Here is a 20027-nt window from a genome sequence, read left to right as displayed (position 1 = left end):
CTGAACAAGACCAAGACCCCATGTCTACCCAAAACAGAAAAACTAGCCAAGCCTGGTAGCAGAGGTGTAGTCCCAAGTACTTGGGAGGCTGAGGCAAAAGGGTTGCTCAAGCCCAAAAGTTTGAGGTTGCTGTGAGGTATGACAACATAGCATTGTACCCAGGTGACAGAGTGAGACTCTGCCTCAAAAAAAAAAAAAAAAGAACCACAGCAGAGAAGGGGAGGTGTGAACTGTGAATGCTCACAAGCTCTCCCAATGCCAGACTTTTACATATGCTAACTCATTTCATCCTTCATGGTGGGGAGGAGGGGAAGTACGCTGATTATCACTCCTATTTTATAGGTGAGGAAATTCTGGCAGAGGTGTTAAGTAAATTACCCAATTAAGTCCCATACATAAAGTGGAGCAGTGAAGCCAGGATTTAATTCCTGAATGATGACAATGTGCTAAAACACTAGCCAGTCAGTGCTTAGACCCAGAAAGGGAGGTCCCCATCCTGTACCCCATCCGGTAGAGGACCCCACTCTGGCCCCCAGGCTGAATGGCTTCCCATGGAGAGAGGAGTCCATGGGCCAGGAAGCCAGGGCCACCCGAATCCTATCCCAATAGTCCCAAGGCCACTGAGGGGCCTCACAGGCTTCTCTCTTAAGCCCATCCCCCAAACAGGGTTACTTCACCCTGAGGTATGCACCCCTCGAAACATGTGGGGGCAGAGGTGACTATGGGAGTACCGATGGAGCCCTGATGTGTGGGCAAAGCTGTCCTCACAGGGCAGGTCAAAACCAGAGTGAAAAGAGGGCAGAGAAGGCCTCAGGCTGGGGTGGGGGTGGGGAGCTCTCCCCATGCCTCCAGCTTTGGGCACACTGCTCCCAGGGGTCCAAGAATTCTAAATTTAGACTGGGCCTTCCAGGTCCTTATATAGATCTATTTGTTTTGTTTTGGTGGGATTTTATTTTTTCCTTTCCTTTTCTTTCTTTCTTTTCCTTTCTTTTTTTTTTTGAGATAGAGTCTCATTCTGTTATCCTGGATAGAGAGCTGTGACACCACAGCTCACAGCAACTTCAAACTCTTGGGCTCAAGAGATCCTCTTGCCTCAGCCTCTTGAGTAGCTGGGATTACAGGCACCTGCCACATGCCCGGCTGTTTTTTGGTTACAGTTGTCATTGTTGTTTAACAGGCTCAGGCCTGGCTCGAACCCGCCAGTCCCAGTGTATGTGGCTGGTGACATACTCACTGAGCTACAGGCACCCAGCCTCTCTTCCTCTCCTCTTAAGACAAAGGATAGAGGGAGGTGCCTGTGGCTCAAAAGAGTAGGGCAACGGCCCCATATACCGGAGGTGACAGGTTCAAACCTGGACCCAGCCAAAATAAACAAACAAATAAAAAAAAAAAAAAAACTGCAAAAGACAAAGGACAGAAAGGACTTAGTTAGCCTCACTCCTAAAGTTCCCATCAAAAGATCCTAACTCACCAAAGCCCTCCAGGCAAGCTGTGGAATTTACCCACCCACTATGGCCCCACATAAGAGGGGTCTCTAACTGCCCCCAGACACAGATGCTGTCTTTGCACTGCCGGGCAGGCCACTGTCCCTTTCAATTAACCTGGCCTGAACATCCCCACTCCAGTCTCGTCTGTGGGTACTGTCGCTTTCAAAGAAGATTTCAAGGAAGATTTAATTTTATTCTAAAGGCACTGAATTAAAGTGTTGTCCTTTTCCTCAAGCACGTATCAAAAAGGTGGTTGCCAGAGTCCAAACCTGGTGCCTTATTAGTGCTGAAGGAGAGCACTGGCAAGGGACTGGGAAGCAAAATGAGCCTGCAAATCTGAGATTTCTCGCCCACCTATCTGAGCAAATAGGCTGTCAAGAAACAAGAATCCAGCAGTGCTATTACAGGGAGGACCAAACTACCGCCCAGTTCTTAGCTCCATCATTTGCCTCTGCAGAAGCTGTCACAAGGCATAAGAACCTTGTGTAATGACAGAGATATCTTCCCTACGAGTTCCCATCCAATTTCCCTCCAATGCCCCAGGCGTGGTCATTATGGAGATGGAGAGAGCAAAAGTTGCCAGAATTCAGCTTTTTTAGATGTAGGGCACCAAATGGAGGGCGGGCAGGTGGGTGGTCCTTTTGCAGCCTGGTTGTCAATAATCGCTTACCTAAAGCTGGCCTGCTTTGCCCTCTTATTTAAAAATAGTAAGAAGAGGAGGAGAGGGGGCGGGGGGAGCAAGGAATAGCTGCTCCTCCCCCCTCTTTTTACCCCCTTAAACTTGAATCTGAGAATTTGCCTCTGGCTTTCTCTTTCCAACCTATATAAAAAAAAAAGAAACTACACAAAACCAAACAAAAAACAAACAAACAAAAAACCCTTAAAAGAGAGGTACAAAAACAACCCAATAATTCTATTCAAACATTTTCAGTTTAAAAACTATGTGAAATCTGGCAAGCGGTATAAGAGCAGATGATAATTGGAAACACATTTTTGGTTTTGTTTTGGGCGTATGGTTTCTTGTCACCAGCTTGAGTCCAGTGTCAACTGAGATTGTCACGACTGTGTTCCCTGGGACCTTCTCTGGCCCTATGGCATCCTGCACTGTGTCATCACACTCACGGTGTTACACAGGATCTTGGCTACCATCTGAGGTCAGGTTCCCCAGGAAACAAAGTCTATGAGGGGGGTTTGAGTGCACATTCCCTGGGACTTGTCCTCAAAGACACCTGTAAGGGAATGAGGGAAGCAGAACTGGACAGAGGGAGAAGCTGACCTGCTGGGCAGTGGCATGAGAGGCCATAGGAGCCCTGGAGCTGGCACGGCCCTCCAAAGTTAGCCCAAACTGGGATGGGGGCAGAGGCTTAGGATTTTGTAGCTTCATATAGACCAGTCACTGGATGTAGACTGTCTCTCGTGGGGCAGACATGGCCTTGGGCCAGGCAGTTTCGCGCAGCCAAGAGGAATTCCCAGAGAAAGATGGGAATGTAAGCTAGAAATGAGGGAGAATAAGTGCCTTGGGTCTTATTTTGAAGGGGGTGGTGCTGGGTAGCCTACCACATTATTCACTGTAGCTGGGCATTTTTTCCTTCCTCTCAAGAATACCAGGTTGATGAAGGCAGGCACTGGGGATGTTTGCTCCCATCTGCAGCCCCAGCACCTACAGTAGAACTTGGGATGTAACAGGTGTTCACTATACCATTGTTGAAGACATACAGAATGAATTAACACTTTTTATTCTATATACTTCTTTATCATTTTAAACACGACTGATATTGCAGTCATGTAACACATTTCCCCCAGAAATAGCTGAACAAATATCTCCTAAGACCCCAGGATAGTTTCCTATGTAACCCTATTAAAATGATGACACTTAAAAAATTTACATGGACAGATGGTATTATTCAGTACACAGTCAGCTAAATAACTACTAAGTATCAATGGCACAGTGCAATCTCAATTACACAGTTATAATCTCAGAGCTTTGGAAGGTCAAGGTAGGAGGATAACTTGAGACCAGGAATTTGAAACCAGCCTGCGCAACATAGTGAGACCCTATCTATTAAAAAAAAAATTAGCCAGGCATAAGAGTTATCATAGCAGTACTAGTTATTTAGGAGGCGGAGGCAGAAGGACTCCTTACTGGAACCCAGGAGTTCAAGCTCTCAGTGAGCTGTGACAGGTACCACTGTGAGACTCTCTCTCAAAAAAAAAAAAAAAAAAAAAATTGGGTGATGTTTGAACCACAAAGAGAACCCAGCGTTGGCACCATAAAGCAGGACTCAGATTATAATCGGGGCCCTCTTGTTACCACAGGGGATCCATTTGTTGTCTGCGGCAAATGTATCTTACTTCATTCAATAAACGACACCTCGTGCTTGCCTTAAAAACAAAATTAATGAGTTACTATTCCAAGACCAATTTACATTTTTTAAATTTTGTTTAAAATTTCTTTTAGGCCAAGCACTGTAGCTCATGCCTGTAATCCGAGTACTCTAGGAGGCTGAGACAGGAGGATCACTTGAGCTCAGACGTTCTCGACCAGCCTGAGCAAGAAAGAAACCTTGTCTCTACTAAAAACAGAAAAATTCAGCAAGTGTTGTGGAAGGCACCTGTATTCCCAGCTATTTGGGAGGCTGAGGTAGGAGGACTGTTTGAATCCAGGAGTTTGAGGCTACTGTGAGCTAGGCTGATACCATGGCACGCTAACACAGGTGACAGAGCTCTCCAAAAATTTTTTTTTCTTGGGCAATGCCTATAGCTCAGTGAGTAGGCCACTGGCCCCATATACCGAGGGTGGCGGGTTCAAACCCGGCCCTGGCCAAACTGCAACAAAAAATAGCTGGGCGTTGTGGCGGGTGCCTGTAGTCCCATCTATTTGGAAGGCTGAGGCAAGAGAATCACCTAAGACCAAGAGCTGGAGGTTGCTGTGAGCTGTGATGCCACGGCACTCTACCTGAGGGCGACACAGTGAAACTCTGTCTCTAAAAAAAAAAAAAAAAAAATTTTTTTTTCTTTTAATTGACAATAATTGTACATATCTGTGGGATTTATACTGATAATTTGATACCTGGGTCACTAGGAAAGTTTTGAGACAGACTGTGTTATGGTCCATCCTTTCACTTCCAACAAACACAATAGGCGACATCTCTTCGGATTCACTCGTGCAAGTTTCTTCTTGCTCAGTTATTGGTGTAGCTGGGAAGGCTTCATTTGTCTCTGTCCATACAGATTTTATGTTTCTTGATTTCTATGTATCTCATAATGATCCACATATATACAATGTATAGTGATCAGATCAGGGTAATTAGCATATCCATCATTTCAGACACCTGTCATTTCTTCATGTTGGGAACACTCAATATCTTCCTTCTGGCTATTTGAAACTGTTCAGTGTATTTTTGATTTTTAAATTTTTTTTTTTGTTGCAGTTTGGCTGGGGCCGGATTCGAACCCGCCACCCTTGGGATATGGGGCCAGAGCCCTACTCACTGAGCCACAAGTGCTGCCCCCTGTTCAGTATATTTTTGATAACTATACACATCCTATGGTGATATGGAACACTAGAACTTTTTCTTCCCATCTAGCTGTAATTTTGTGTTCTTTAACAAATCTCTATCTGTTCCTCCCTGTCCCTAATTTACATTTTAATGAGAACAATTTGATTCAGAAAACATTTGTGAAGTGCCCTCCAAAAATGTTTTATTAAGCAAGCTGGAGGCGGGAAAGAGAAACCCACATTATCTTGGAGGTCAAACCAGAATTAGGCTCCACTCAAAATGAGGTCAATCAAAGAATTCCGTGTATGATGCGCAGGATGCATCCTGGGCCTGAGGAAAGTGGGTGGGGAGAGTGAGATAAGATGACTGTCACTTTCACATGTTCATTTTTAGGTTCTAGGGCACAGAATGTAGAGGTTGGGAAGACATCTGGCTTTGCCTGGGACACTCGTGATCTCAGATGGATGAAAAGGCTCTAGTTAGTGGGAATGTAGGTGAAGAGATAGATGTTCTCATCTTGGATTTTTTCTAGTTTAAATCCCTTTATTTTCTGATTGCAAAAGTAGTTGTGGTACACGGTTCAAACAAAAGAAATGAATCTTGTAGAAATTTAAATGTACGCTTATGGGCCTACCCCTATATACTCTCATTATTGCATGGAGGAATACTCTGCAGGATTTTTAATTCATTTTCTAATAATCTCTATCCTATTAACGTATCCATTTATCTTTCTCTCTACATACATGTATGTGTAAATATTCATGTGTGCATATTTTAAAGTGCTTATACTGCACATATTTGTATATTGACTGTGGATAACTGGTATGTAAGATGATGTATAAGTACACAGATAAAGGCGAGTTGTAGCCAGGGGCAGTGGCTTACGCTTATAATCCTAGGACTCTGGGAGGCCAAGGTGGGAGGATCACTTGAGCCCAAGAGTTTGAGACCAGCTTGAGCAAGAGTAAGACGCTGTCTCAAGAAAAAAATAAGAAGGCTGGGCGGTGCCTGTGGCTCAGTGAGTAGGGCGCCGGCCCCATATGCCGAGGGTGGCGGGTTCAAACCCAGCCCCGGCCAAACTGCAACAAAAAAATAGCCGGGCGTTGTGGCGGGCGCCTGTAGTCCCAGCTGCTCGGGAGGCTGAGGCAAGAGAATCGCGGAAGCCCAAGAGTTAGAGGTTGCTGTGAGCCGTGTGACGCCACGGCACTCTACCCGAGGGTGGTACAGTGAGACTCTGTCTCTACAAAAAAAAAAAAATAATAATAAGAAGGCTTGTCCTGGAAAACAGCACTACCCTGTCCCACATCCCCCTACACCCCATTCATTTTAGGTTTCCTGGTTTTAGATAAAGAAGCAATGGTGTGACCAAGTTATTGTCAGTCTGAGATAGTTTCTATTCGACATCCTACTGAGGAAAATAAGTGTTTGGTTCTCTTTCTGCACCCCCACAACTCTTTATTCTGTGGTTAAACATAATTTACCTATTGTTTTGATTAGATTACGATGTAAGGCTCATATTGTGGTGACGATGTAATTACTGCTCACATAGCTGTGCGGGGTGCTGCACTGTTCATTTCTTGTACAATATTTCTTTTGCTTATTCTCAAGAATGCTTTTAAGCCCAGGAGTTGGAGGTTGCTGTGAGCTGTGATGCCACAGCACTCTACTGAGGGGAACATAGTGAGACTCTGTCTCAAAAAAAAAAAAAGAATGCTTTTGTCTCTTCCTTTGTATAGTTTCCTTCCTTCCTTCCTTCCTTCCTTCCTTCCTTCCTTCCTTCCTTCCTCTCTCCCTCCCTCCCTCCCTCCACTCCCTTTTTTCTTTCTCATAGGATCTTGTTCCATCACCCAGGCTGGAGTGCAGTGACACAATCACAGCTTATTGCAAACCTTAAACTCCCACCTCAGCTTCCCAAGTAGCTGGGACTTTAGGGACTGCAGCACCACACCCAGCTAATTTTTCTAATTTTTTTTTTTTTTCTTTTCAGTTTTTGGCCAGGGCTGGGTTTGAACCCGCCACCTCCAGCCTATGGGGCTGGTGCCCTATTCCTAATTTTTCTAATTTTTCTAGGGACCGGATCTCATTGTATCACCCAGGCTCATTTGCATAGTTTTCTAAACTACCTTTCACTAATTCATCACCAAACTCTCAGCCAGCCACATACATCTCTTTTCATTATGTACATTTCCATCAGAAGCCTCAGATTTTTTAAAAAAATAAACCTATTTCGAGAACATCTTTCCATGTAAGAGTGTGACAATAACTCTTTTTATTGATTTGTTTACTAATGTTCTTGGACCGTCACTCATTTAAGCAATTTCCTACTTATGAACGTTTGGATTATTGCCAAGCCTTTGTTACTAAAACAATGCTGAAAGAAATTCCCTACTGTGAATATCTCCTGGAACACTAGTGTGTAATGTTTAAATAACAGACCCCAGAAATATAATTGCTGGGTGCACATTCTCTATTTCACTGCTCTCTGAAGTGTGCACGGCGCAGAGCAGCAGGTGCCTGAGCTCCTGAAGGTTCGGTCTGCATAGGCCTCATGCCCTGGGAATTGGTCCAGCCACTTCTCCCAGAAACCTGATGTGGGAAACAGCAGATGGAGCACCTGGGTCATGTTTAGAGCAGAGTGCTGATGCCAAGATTGTGCTCAAAGCAGTCAGCAGTGTCCAGCTGAAGATGAGCCAGGTCAACACTACAGGAGTTTAAAACCCTTTCTGATGATGAGAGGAACAATGGCCTCGAACAGGAACCAGCTGTATTTTCCTTGCCTCTGAAGCCGGGCATGAATAGGACGATCACGTGACCACTAATATGTGTTCCAGCCATCTCTGCAGGCACCTATGAACATCCTTCTTACACACTCAACAAAGAGAAGAGAGATAGCAGGAACTACAAGAGCCCTGATGAAACATAACCACATATGTCTCAACTTAGGTGATGACACCTAGGGAGCCAGAAATGACGGCCAGTCTCACCCCTGCCTGCCCAGGAACACAGACCACATGGCAGGCTCACAAGCACCCCCTGCCTGGCCTGTGCCCTTCTCAGATCGCTCTGCAGCTGTCTGGCTGCTCCCAATGCATCTACCATTTGCGAAAGAAAGTAAATGAAATAAAATTATTTAAATTTGTGCTTCAAACAGTTGGAGCAGGAAAGAAGCTCAGAGTCCTGGCTAAGAAAGACTTGAAGTAAGAATTTCTTTCTTTTTTTTTTAAGCATTGTATTCATTTTACTCCTAGCATTGTTCACATGTCAAGTAGGGTTAAAAGGCAAAAGCAAAATAGAAACAAAAACACAAAGACAAAACAGAGAACCCACCACCTAACATTTTCTTCCCAATATTTTATATAATTCCATTGACTCTTACTTCACTTCATTAGAGAGAGTTATAATGGATCACCTGCACGTTTTTAAAAAAGGCATTCTATCTATAATACATTTAAAACAGAAATCGCCCATAGTAATAGGTGTCACTTACTGAATATTTTCAAAAGAGCTTTAGATGCGTTATATCATGGGGTGCTCACAACTTCATGCAGTGGGTGTTTATATTACACTCATTTCTCTTTCTCTTTTTTTGAGACAGAATCCTACCCTGTTGCTTTGGGTAGAGTGCTTTGACATCACAGCTCACAGCCACCTCAAACTCCTGGGCTTCAGTAATTTTCTTGCCTCAGCCTCCTGCATAGCCGGGACTATAGGCATCCACTACCGTGCCTGGCTAGATTTTTCTGTATTACACTCATTTTGAATAATGCCCATCCGTTATCCCCATTCTACAGATGAGCAACTGAAGCTAAGAAAAGCTGAAGGAACAACCCAAGATCATAGGCTAGTAAATCGCAGCATTTGAGCCTGATGTCCTGACCCCCCCCACCGGGTGTTATGACTCCAATATCTAGTTTCATTTCTTCAAATTATCTTCCAGTCTTTATCCACACCCATGTGAATATTTAAAGCTATATTAAACTATACAAGGTATTTTGTGCTCTGCTCTCCCCCACCTGTTTATATCAAACATGCTCCATTCTGACCCCAGTAAATTCGAACATGATTGCTACTTACTGAATAACTGTGCATGTCATATATGGGATGGTGAGCTTTGAATGCATTAGGAGAGAATAACTCTACAAATGAACAATGGCCAGACCATGCATGACAATAAAACTCTGACCCTCGATCACTGTAGCAACCAGCCCTGGGATCCAAACTCCAGCCTCAGCAGCCATCAACCCAGAACAGTTAGAGTTTGGTCAATGACTGGCAGCTTCCCTTATTTTTGCCTTTACTTTCAACTGAAGATGAAGCAGAAAAAGCCAAATATACTCCCCAAACCGGTGGTTCTCAACCTTCCTAAGGCCGCAATGTATTTTCATTGTTAAAAAGGGGTCGGGACCCACAGGTTGAGACCCGATGCCCTGCTTCTGGTCAACCCTCCTGCCTGCTCCTGCTGACTATCTCCAGTCTGAGCAGACCTGAAGCCTTCCCCCTTTCTCACTGTAAAGTTCTTGCACTCCTCTGCTTGCCTACGTGATTCTATCAAACCAAGCAATGGAGGGTGGCCAACCTGCCTGCTATAGCAAGTGCTGTTTGTTCTCAGTAGGGTGATTTTCATTGATTTCCACAGTTGGGTTTATTTCTTTTTTGCTCTTTTCCCTCCCTCCTTTCTTTCTTTCTTTCTTTCTTTCTTTCTTTCTTTCTTTCTTTCTTTCTTTCTTTCTTTCTTTCTTTCTTTCTTTCTTTCTTTCTCTCTCTCTCTCTCTCTCTCTCTCTCTCTCTCTCTCTCTCTCTCTCTCTCTTTCTTTCTTTCTTTTCTTTCTTTTCTTTCTTTCTTTTTTCTCTCTCTCCCTCTCTCTTTCTTTTCTTTCTTTCCTTTTGAGACTCTGTCTCACTTTGTTGCCCTGGGTAGAGTGCCATGGCATCATCATAGCTCACAGCAACCTCAAACTCTTGGGCTCAAGCGATCCTCATGCCTCAGCCTCCCAGATAGCTAGGACTACAGGTACCCACCACAATGCTGTGCTAGTTTTTCTATTTTTAGTAGAGATGGAGTCTCACTCTTTCTCAGGCTGGTCTCAAACTCCTGAGCTCTGACAATCCACCCACCTCAGCCTCCCAGAGTGCTAAGATCACAGGCATGAGCCACTGCACCCAGCCAGGGTTTACTTCTTGCTATAATTCAGCAAGGCAGACATTATTACATCCATTTACAGATGAGGAAACTGACACTCAGAGAAGCTAAATAACTTCCCCGAGTCCTATACAGGACAAGTAAGTGACAGAGCCAGGATTCAAACCTGGTCAATCTGACTCCAAATCCTGATCTGACCCTATTATAACGCTATCCTGACCTACCCACCCACTGTTTATTGTCTCCCACTGAGATTATCTTAAGAAGGCCGTCTCCCTGATCAGACTGCTCTTTTCTCAAAGTTAGGATGAGTGATTTAACAAACTTTGTATGCTCAGCACTTACTTAAAGCGAGACACACCATCGATGCTCTGCTGTTACTCAGGAATGGTGCTGAGGAACCATCTGATTATCCTTCTCCAGGCAGGTGGCTGAGAAAAGCCTTGAGAAGAAAATAAAATCAGGTGAGTAAATGGTCTGAGATAGTACTGGACTTTCTCATTTTTCTCCTGGGCTGTGGGGTCAGGTGAAAATAACCCCTCAGGGAAAATACGGAAGAAGAGACCACCTTGTGTGTGTTATAGCCCAACCAAGTTCACTGCCGGCTGCTCAACAGGAAGCCAGTACACGAAGACAGCAGCGGCGACAGCAGAAAAAGAGTTTAATATCACAGGCGCCGTGTGAGAAGATGGGAGGAATTTCTCACATGTGTCTCCCCAAGAATTTGGGAGAAGGGCTTTTTAAAGATAGTTCAGCAGGCAAAGGGCTAGGGAATTGAGTCTGCTGATTAGCTAGGACAAACTTACAGGGATAGAAGTGAGAGTATTTTTTCAGTTGGCAAACTTCCTTGGTAGGAGTGGTCTCAAGGCTATTGGATCCATTCTTATGCCTATCCATAGGTCCCTGGAATAAAAAGTCTGAAAAATACTTCAAAGACTAGTCTTAGACTTTATAATAGTAATATAATCTGGAGAAGCTCAAGTCTTCCGCTTTACAATAGTGATATTACCTAGGCTGGTGCCGTGGCTCACACCTGTAATCCTAGCACTCTGGGAGGCCGAGGTGGGTAGATGCCCTGAGCTCACAGGTTCAAGACCAGCCTGAGCCAGAGCCAGATCGCATCTCTAAAAATAGCTGGGCATTGTGGCAGGTGGCTATAGTCCCAGCTACTTGGGAGGCTGAGAAAGAGAATCGCTTAAGCCCAGAGTTTGAGGTTACTGTGAGCTGTGATGCCACAGCACTCTACCAAGGTGAGACTCTGTCTCAAAAAATAAAAAGAAGAAGAAGAAGCACAAGTCCTCATGGAATGGTGATGTTATCTATGGATAGTAGGGGAAATCACAGTTCTTACATCTGTCAGGAAGAAGAGTGCAATTAAGCAGTAACAGGTTACAGCAGTGAGGAAGTTAGGGCACAATACTGCTTAACTTCCGGTTATATTCATAGTTTCATGAAAATCAGACTTTGATTACTATTTCCACTTTATGGCTCTACACATTTTAACATAGCTGGTTTCATGTGTGCTGATGGAGCCAGAGATGTCAGTGGGACCAAGGACCGAACAAAGCAGGAGCCAGGTGTTTTTGTTCTGCACCTGCACGTGGTCAAAACAAACAAAATCGAGTTCAAAAATCTGTCATAATAATTGTTTAGAATTTTGCAGTTATATGAAAAAGGGGGGTTGCCTCATTCGTCTCCTCTCCATACACAGTTATCTCCAGGGTTGTGAAAAATCCTGAGGATTTGCAGAAGGCGAAGCCCCAAGCCCCGCTCACCCCATAGAAGTCCGAAGGGCCAGTAGGGCCCGCAGGTGCCGGGGTGGCCACTAGGTGGCACTAGCACCGAGCTAAGGCGGCTCCGGCCTTCCCTCCTCCCCTCCGCAGGCCCCGGGGTTTATTCGAGAAGCCAGGAGGATGTGGTGAGACAGAAACAGGAGCCAGATGTGTTTTATGCGACTGTGAATTTTATCATTAATAGCACCAGGACCCTGAATTAAAAGAGGCTTAAGAACCGAAAACAACCTAACGTGTAGATTAAGCTGAGCAAGGTGACCAGAGCGGTCAGGGAAGTGACCTGAGCCCTCTCCCAGCAGGATTCATGTAAATGAAGTTTTTCTTTGATTAACTTCGTTCTGCTGCCCTGGGCTTTCAACAGCTTTTCTGAGATCCAAGCATAATGACACAATCATCCGAAAATAATATTTAATACAGCACCAAGCAAACAAACACCACAGAAACAGTTCCCAAGCTCTTACCAGCTCCAGCAGGCAGCCTGGGAGTAGGCGAGAGAGTGGCTTTTGGAGTTGAACCTGCTTTTGAATCACAGCTTTACCTCTTCCAAGCTGCGCATCTGTGGGAAGGTTCTTTTATGCTCAGAGCCTCAGTTTCTTTATGTATTAAAGTGGGACGGCGAGGCACACCTCATAGAATTGTGTGGGTTCCATGATGGGTGGCATTTAAATGGCATCTAAATGCCTACATAGCTTAGTGCCAGCCACATACAACAAGGGTGGCAGGTTGGAACACGGCCAGGGCCATGTAAACAACAATGACAACTGCAACAAAAAAATAGCCCAGCATTGTGGTGGGGGCCTGTAGTCCCCCCTACTTGGGAGGCTGAGGCAAGAGGATCACTTGAGGTTGCTGTGAGCTGTGACGCCACCGCACTCTCCCGAGGGTGACAGGGTGAGACTCTGTCTCAAAAAATAAAAAATGCCTACCACAGTGCATGGCGCAAAGTAGGCATGCGGTAAATGAAAACCTCTTTCCCATTCACAGCAGGGCTTGGCATCAGTAACTAAAGTGAATATGCTGCCTTTTGTAGCCTGCGTGCCAGAGGTTTCATTTCTCTGAAATTGCTGGGGCCAAGAGCAACTTTTCCCTTGGCCCTCTGAGGGTTTCCTGGAAAATCAATTCACAAAAGGCAGTTTAATTAGAGAAAAAGACATAGATGTTTATTTAATGTGTATACACGGAGCCTTCAGCATGAAGACCCAAAGGCAAAAGGGAAATTGTCCATTTTCATGTCTAGGATCAACAAAGTACAGAATGTCCATTGGACCAAAAGTCTTATCAGAGCTAATAGAAACCCTGCCTGGCTGGTCTAGAGGCTTCCTGGCTTGAGTATCCATCCCTTCCTAGGGAGGGTGGGGGGCAGGGTCCTCTCTGGAGTGGGGGCCTTATAAACTAGGTAGGTCAGATAATTTCTTTATGGCCAGTTTTAACACAGAAAGGCAGAGAAAAACTTATAGTGGTATTTTTAGGTTTTATGGCTGGATTTGGAGAAAAGGGGTTCTGGTTTCTCTGACCTGCCATGGGGAAGAGTGGTGCTACTCTCTACGGCTGACCCCCACTGAGAGGAGGGCAGGAGAAGGTCAGAGACTAACTTTTGCTTCTGAAGCCTTCATTTTGGGGTATTATTTTCTGAGTTCCAACAGAATCATTCCTCATCCACCATCCCATTTTGGCTTGCAAGTTTAGGAACACAGCTACCTAGGACCTGTGTGGGATGGAGGGTTATTGTTTAAAATGCAGATGAAGGCCAGGTGTGGTGGTTAATACCTGTAATCCTAGCACTCTGGGAGGTTGAGGCTGATGGATCACCTGAGCTCAGGAATTGGAGACCAGCCTAAGCAAGAGTGAGACCTCATTGTCTACTCAAAATGGAAAAACTAGCCAGGTGTTGTGGTGGGCACCTGTAGTCCCAGCTGCTTGGGAGGCTGAGGCAGGGGGATCACTTAAGCCCAAGAGTTTGAGGTTGCTGTGAGCTATGACACTATAGCACTCTACCCAGGGTGAGACTCTGTCTCCAAAAAAATTTAATAAATAAATTAAAATGCAAATGAGGAAAAAGAAAACCCCACTTGCCTATAATCCTAGCACTCTGGGAGGCCCAGTTGGGTAGACTGCATGAGGTCCAAGAGTTTGAAAACAGCCTGAGCAAGAGCAAGACTAAAAATAGAAAGACCAAGCCAAGCACTGTGGTGGGCACCTGTAGTCCTAGCTACTCAGGAGGCTAAGGCAGGAGGATCGTTTGAGGTTGCTGTGAGCTATGATGCCACGGCACTCTACTCGGGACAACAGAGTGAGACTGTCTCAAAAGAAATGAATAAATAAAATAAAATGAAGATGAGGAAAAGAAAACTTCACTTGCCTGTAATCCTAGCACTCTGGAAGGCCGAAGTGGGCACACTGCTAGAGCTCAAGAGTTCGAGACCAGCCTAAGCAAGAGCAAGACCTCATCTTTGCTAAAAGTAGAAAAATTAGCTGGGCATTGTGGCAGGCACCTGTAGCTACGTAGGAGGCTGAGGCAAGAGGATCACTTGAGCCGAGGAGTTTGAGGTTGCTATGAGCTATGATGTCACAGCACTCTAGCCTGGGGCCACAGAGTGAGACTCTGTCTCAAAAAAAAAAAGTACATCTGGGTGGCGCCTGTGACTCAGGGGAGTAGGGCGCTGGCCCTATGTGCTGGAGGTGGTGTGTTCAAACCCAGCCCTGGCCAAAAACTGCAAAAAAAAGTATATAAATAAAAATAAAATGCAGATAAAGATTGCAGACCTCCACAATTACGGTCTGTGCTAGCACCTCCTACGTGGCTTGCTTTCAGAAGCCCTGTGTCTTCCGGATGTCAAGCTTCCTGCTAAGATGGAAGAGGCTCAGCACGTTGATTTGCCAGCATCCTTCCTGCTTGGGGTTTATTATCTTTGAAATGTGGAAATCGGATTGTGGGTTGGGTCTGGTGGGCAAAACGAAAGGACAGGATGTGGTTCTGACGCATCCGAAGCCTCTCTCCAATTCTTTACATGGTTGAAATACATCATGATTTCTTCCTTTCTCCCAAACTCATAGTCAGCAAGCCAGGGACGAGCCAGGTGCTCTGGCACAGAAGAAACCACTTGGCCTGGAGTCTTGCAGACACAGAGTCAAGACCTACCTTGCTCTGCTATTACAGTAGAATAATTTGGTCTTTATCTCAAGTTTCTGAGACTGGGCCTCTAAAACCTTTGGCATCCCCCAAGGGACAGGCGTGTCTTTGTTATTCATGAGCACCTTGGGCCACATCTGAGTTTATGACCTTGAGATGAGGATGGAAGCTGATTCCCAGAAAGACCAAGCTTGTGATTAGAGGGATGAGGTTTTGGGTGGGTTTGGGAATATCAGTTATGCTTCTGTAATGAAACCCCAATAAAAACTCATTGAGCTTCTTGGTTGGGGAAGACGTCAATGGGCTGAAGAAGGGTGACGTACCCTATCCAGAGACAGGACACAGGCACTCTGTATCAGGACCTGCTCCGACTTTGTCTCAGCTGTCTCTCTCTTCATTTGATTGGTCCTGATTTGTATCCTTTTGAATCACACTGTTATGTTGAGCCAAGAACTTTTCTGAGTTCTGTGAATTGCTTTAGAAAATTATTGAAACTAGGGGATTGTGGGAACCCCCTAGATTGTCGCCAGCTGAGCAGAAGTACGGGTGGCGGGGATCCCGCCTGCAGATGAGCTCTAAGTGGGGCAGTCTTATAGGGGATGATGCCTTTAACGTGTGGGGTCTGCACTGACTTGGCAGGGTTAATGACAGAGTTGAACTGCACAGCACAGTTGGTATCAGAACAGCCATTTACAGCTTCCGGTTTCTCTGGCGAGTCGCTCACCATCTGAGGTTGAGTTTCTCCATCTATAAATAAAGCTGGCTGTGATGACAATTACAGCCACTTACAATGAGACAGTCTCAGTAAAGTGCTCAGTTCACTGCCTGTATCAAATGCTTGTTCCTGTTCCTACCGATTCACCTGGTGACCTCTGGCAAGTCCAGCTTTCCTGAGCCTTCACTTCCACATCAGGAAGAGGGGCCCACGAGTTCCTATACCTTATGGAGTTTTTATGAGGACAGGCAAATGAAAATTTGCTTGGTGTTTATTATCTTCGAAACGTGGAAGCGGATTGTGGGTTGGGTCTGGTTTTAGATGGGCAAAACGCAAGGACAGGATGTGGTTCTGATGCATCTGAAGCCTCTCTCCTTTCTCAGTATTAGAAAATACTCCAAATAATTTCTCTTTTTTATTATTATCTAAACACATCCCACAAGGACAGCAGAATTCATTTTTGCTAAATTTGAAGGATGTTTGGTGTAGTTAGACTTAAGAGAAAGGTCACAAGGTGATATATAAAAAAATCACTCCAGAAAGTGCCAGGAATGATACCTCAAAGAAAGAAACAAGTATCCTTCTGAGGAACAGAAATTGAAAACCTTAGTGACACTAAGGCTATACGCAGGGTACCGCAGATGCTAGGTTGCCACATCAGGAAGAATCAGACAGGGGGTTTAATATGAACCCCGAGAGCAGAAGAGAAAAGGAGAGTCACAAATGTTGATTTGTAATGAGTTTGGTTTACACGTGATGGATGACGATTCTTTCCAGCCACTCTGGGCAGGTCAGTTCACAGACAGATAGAAATCTAATATGGTTAGAGATTTGGATAGATAAGCACAGAAATCTACACTAGAGATTTCTCAAAATGATGAGACTCCCATGAATGGAGCTCTTTCCCTCTTCATCTCAGTTGGATTCTCCTGTGAACCAGGATGGGGGATTGAGGTCATTCTCTTCATTTCAATGTGAAAAAGCTAAATTGAAATAAATTGTTGTAGGCCCCTGTAAGCCCAGCACTGTGGGAGGCTGAAGAGAGAGGATTGCTGAGGTCAGCCTGAGCAAGCCCCCGTCTCTACTAAAAATAGAAAAATTAGCCAGGGGTCCCTGTGAATTCCTGTAGTCCCAGCTACTTGAGAGGCTGAGGGAGGAGGATCACTTGAGCCCAGGAGTTGGAGGTTGCTGTGAGCTAGGCTGACACCAAGTCACTCTAGTGTTGGCAACAGAGTGAGACTCTATCTCAAAAAAAATAAAAACAGAAAAAAAAGATAGATGTTGTTGTATGCCCAAGTATGTTGCTGGGACCTCAGTGGGTGGAGGGTGGAGCTCTCCCCCTCTCTTGTTCCCCCGTAACCTGCTTGTCCTCCTCTGGGAACTTAGATAAGTTTCCAGTCTTGGTGGGAACTTAATGGAGGCCACAGTCCACGCTGCTGTTCTAATGAGAACTCTGGCCACTCTCTTCCTTACCCCCTGCTTCCAATCCATTACCAAGTTCAATTCTTTCCACCCCTTAAAGACATTTCTCAAATCCATTTTTCTTCTCTCCTACTCTTCACTTTGACCTTTGTCCAGGCTGAGGCAGGGCCTGAGTCCGTGGGTGAACTTCAGCTAGTCACAGACTTGTTCAGAGAATTGGAGAGCTAAGACACAATTCATTGGGGCAGGGACATTGACATTGTGGGTTTAGCTTGAAGGAGTTGAGGAAAGTAAAACCCACCAATGTCCCTGTCTCTTTGCCAAACAAGAATAAAGTCAGAGGCTGTGGGGTTCTTGTCTGAGTCTCAGATTTTGTACCAGTGAGAAGGGCCTATTTTACTCAGAGCTGTCTAACCTGTACTTTATACCTGATTTCCCTAGAATCACTTCAAAGAGTGTCACTACCACTAGACTTTCATCTGGAAACCAGCAAAGAAACCGCCCAGATTAGGACACACCGGGTGAAGGGGGTGACTACTGTGAGTAGAGGTGCAGGGAGGAGATTACTGGCCCCCAGGCCTGCTATGGTTGCCATGACAACTGAAGAAACACCTGCTCCACCCATTTGAAATTCCCAGGCTCTTAGAATGAAAGTCAGTTCAGGGCGGCGCCTGTGGCTCAGTGAGTAGGGCGCCAGCCCCATATGCTGAGGGTGGTGGGTTCAAACCCAGCCCAGCCAAACCGCAACAAAAAAATAGCCGGGCGTTGTGGTGGGCGCCTGTAGTCCCAGCTGCTTGGGAGGCTGAGGCAAGAGAATCGCGTAAGCCCAAGAGTTAGAGGTTGCTGTGAGCCGTGTGACGCCACGGCACTCTAACCCGAGGGCTGTACAGTGAGACTCTGTCTCTACAAAAAAAAAAAAAAAAAAAAGAATGAAAGTCAGTTCATGTAAGGGTCAACCCAACATCCTTGCAATTATAATGATTATCTGAACGATTTGGTAAGAAGTCAAAATGAGGTCTCAGAGAACTTAGGTCTGAGATATATTCTTGAAATATGCGTTACCATGTGAATTTGAGAAGATAGAAAGATGGGATGGAAGAGTATTCAGAAAATAGCAGATGTGACAAGTAGGGGAGGGAAGAGAGCGGGACACAACTTTACTTGATCCCCACTGCTGGGACAGCCGTTTGTGCCCTCAGTTGTTCCACAACCATGTCTCGAGCGTCCAATACACGGCTTGCCCAGAGCTAGGCACTAGCCACACAAAGACAAAAAGGCCAGTGTGATGGCTCACACCTGCAATCCCAGCACTCTGGGAGGCCTGGGCATGTGGATTGCCTCGGCTCCGGAGGCTGAGACCAGGCTGAACAAGACTGAGCAAGATTGAGACCCATCTCTACTAAAAACAGAAAAACTAGCCAGGCATTGTGGCAGGTTCCTATAGTCTCAGCTGTTCAGGAGACTGAAACAAGAGGATCACTTGAGCCCAGAAGTTTGAGGTCACGGTGAGCTATGACATCATAGCTCTCTACCCAGGCTACCAGAGTGAGACTGTCTCAAAAAAAAAAAAAAAAAATTAGCCAGGTATTATGGCGGGTACCTGTAGTCCGAGCTACTCAGGAGGCTGAGGCAAGAGGATCCCTTGAGTCCAAGGGTTTGAGGTTGCTATGAGCTATGACGCCATGGCACTCTACTGAGGGCAACAAAGTAAGACTCTGTCTCTAAATAAATACGTAAATAGAAAAAATGAATAAGAATAGTCTCTGTCCTTAAAGTGCTGTTTGAAGTACAATATGAAAAGAAATTGAGAATCTAGGTGGATTTCGCTTAGTTTAAGTGAAAAGAAAGCCCCTTTGCCAGAGAGCAACCTAAATGCCCTTTGAATAATGTAAATGAGACCACGTTAGACCCATAAAACCTTTCAGGTGTTTCTGCTCACATGTAGGATAAGAGCTCGATTTCCCACGGCCCCACTGCCTGGCTAACCTCATATCCTCCCTCTGCCCCGTTTGTTCTGTATGCTGCGACCTCAGCAGCTTCATTCGGACCCTCAGGTGCAGCGGGCTGACTCATAGCATAGGGTTCGCACTTGCTCTTGCATCTGTTCAGAAGGTTCTTCCCAGGTAGACACGTTGCTCACTCCTCGTCAATATTTAGCTCCCAGATTAAACGCTATCTACTCACAGCAGCCTTTCCCTCCATCCCCCACCGAAGTAGCAGCCTCCTCCATCACCTCACTTTGCTGCTTCAAAGCACTCACCAAACTCTAAAACCATTTCCTTGCTTTAATGTTTCTCTTTTCTTTTCACTTAAACTCCATGAAAGCAGAAACCCCATCTACTCGTTTATAAATCACCGAATTTCCAAAATCTAGACTAGAACCTGACAACACATCGTAATTGCTGAATGATTGTTTTATTTTGTCTTGTTTTTGAGACAGAATCCCACTCTGTCACCCTAGGTAGAGTGGCATCGTAGCTCACAGCAACCTCAAACTCCCGGGCTCAAGCAATCCCCCTGCCTCGGCCTCCCAAGTAACTGGGACTATAGGCACCCACCATAACACCCAGCTAATTTTTCCATTTTTTAGTAGAGACCCCGGGGGTCTCACTGTTGCTCGGGCTGGTCTTGAACACCTGAGCTCAGGCAATCCACCCTCCTCAGCCTCCCAGAGTGCTAAGATTATGCTGAATGACTGTAGACGGAAGGAATGAAAAAGCCCAACAAAGTGTTGAATGAAGGAATAAAAAAAATTGTAGTAGACCTAGGCTTAATATGCTCTAATATATAGGAGTCTTTATTAATCAGTAAGGAAAATTTGAGCAGGCCCAGAATGGATG

General features: G+C 45.3%; 1 long non-coding RNA gene across 1 annotated transcript in view; it reads right to left on the bottom strand.

Annotated features, from left to right (window-relative positions):
- The window catches only part of LOC128588086 (uncharacterized), a 124526-nt gene that overhangs the window by 55720 nt on the left and 48779 nt on the right, over positions 1-20027 (bottom strand). Inside the window, exon 2 of the long non-coding RNA XR_008380709.1 lies at positions 10473-10569. This is a non-coding gene — a long non-coding RNA (uncharacterized LOC128588086). The remainder of the gene's footprint in view (positions 1-10472; positions 10570-20027) is intronic.

Source organism: Nycticebus coucang, chromosome 6, assembly GCF_027406575.1.
Source record: "Nycticebus coucang isolate mNycCou1 chromosome 6, mNycCou1.pri, whole genome shotgun sequence".
NCBI classification, from domain to species: Eukaryota; Metazoa; Chordata; class Mammalia; order Primates; family Lorisidae; genus Nycticebus; species Nycticebus coucang.
This window is presented reverse-complemented; position numbering and strand designations above follow the sequence as displayed.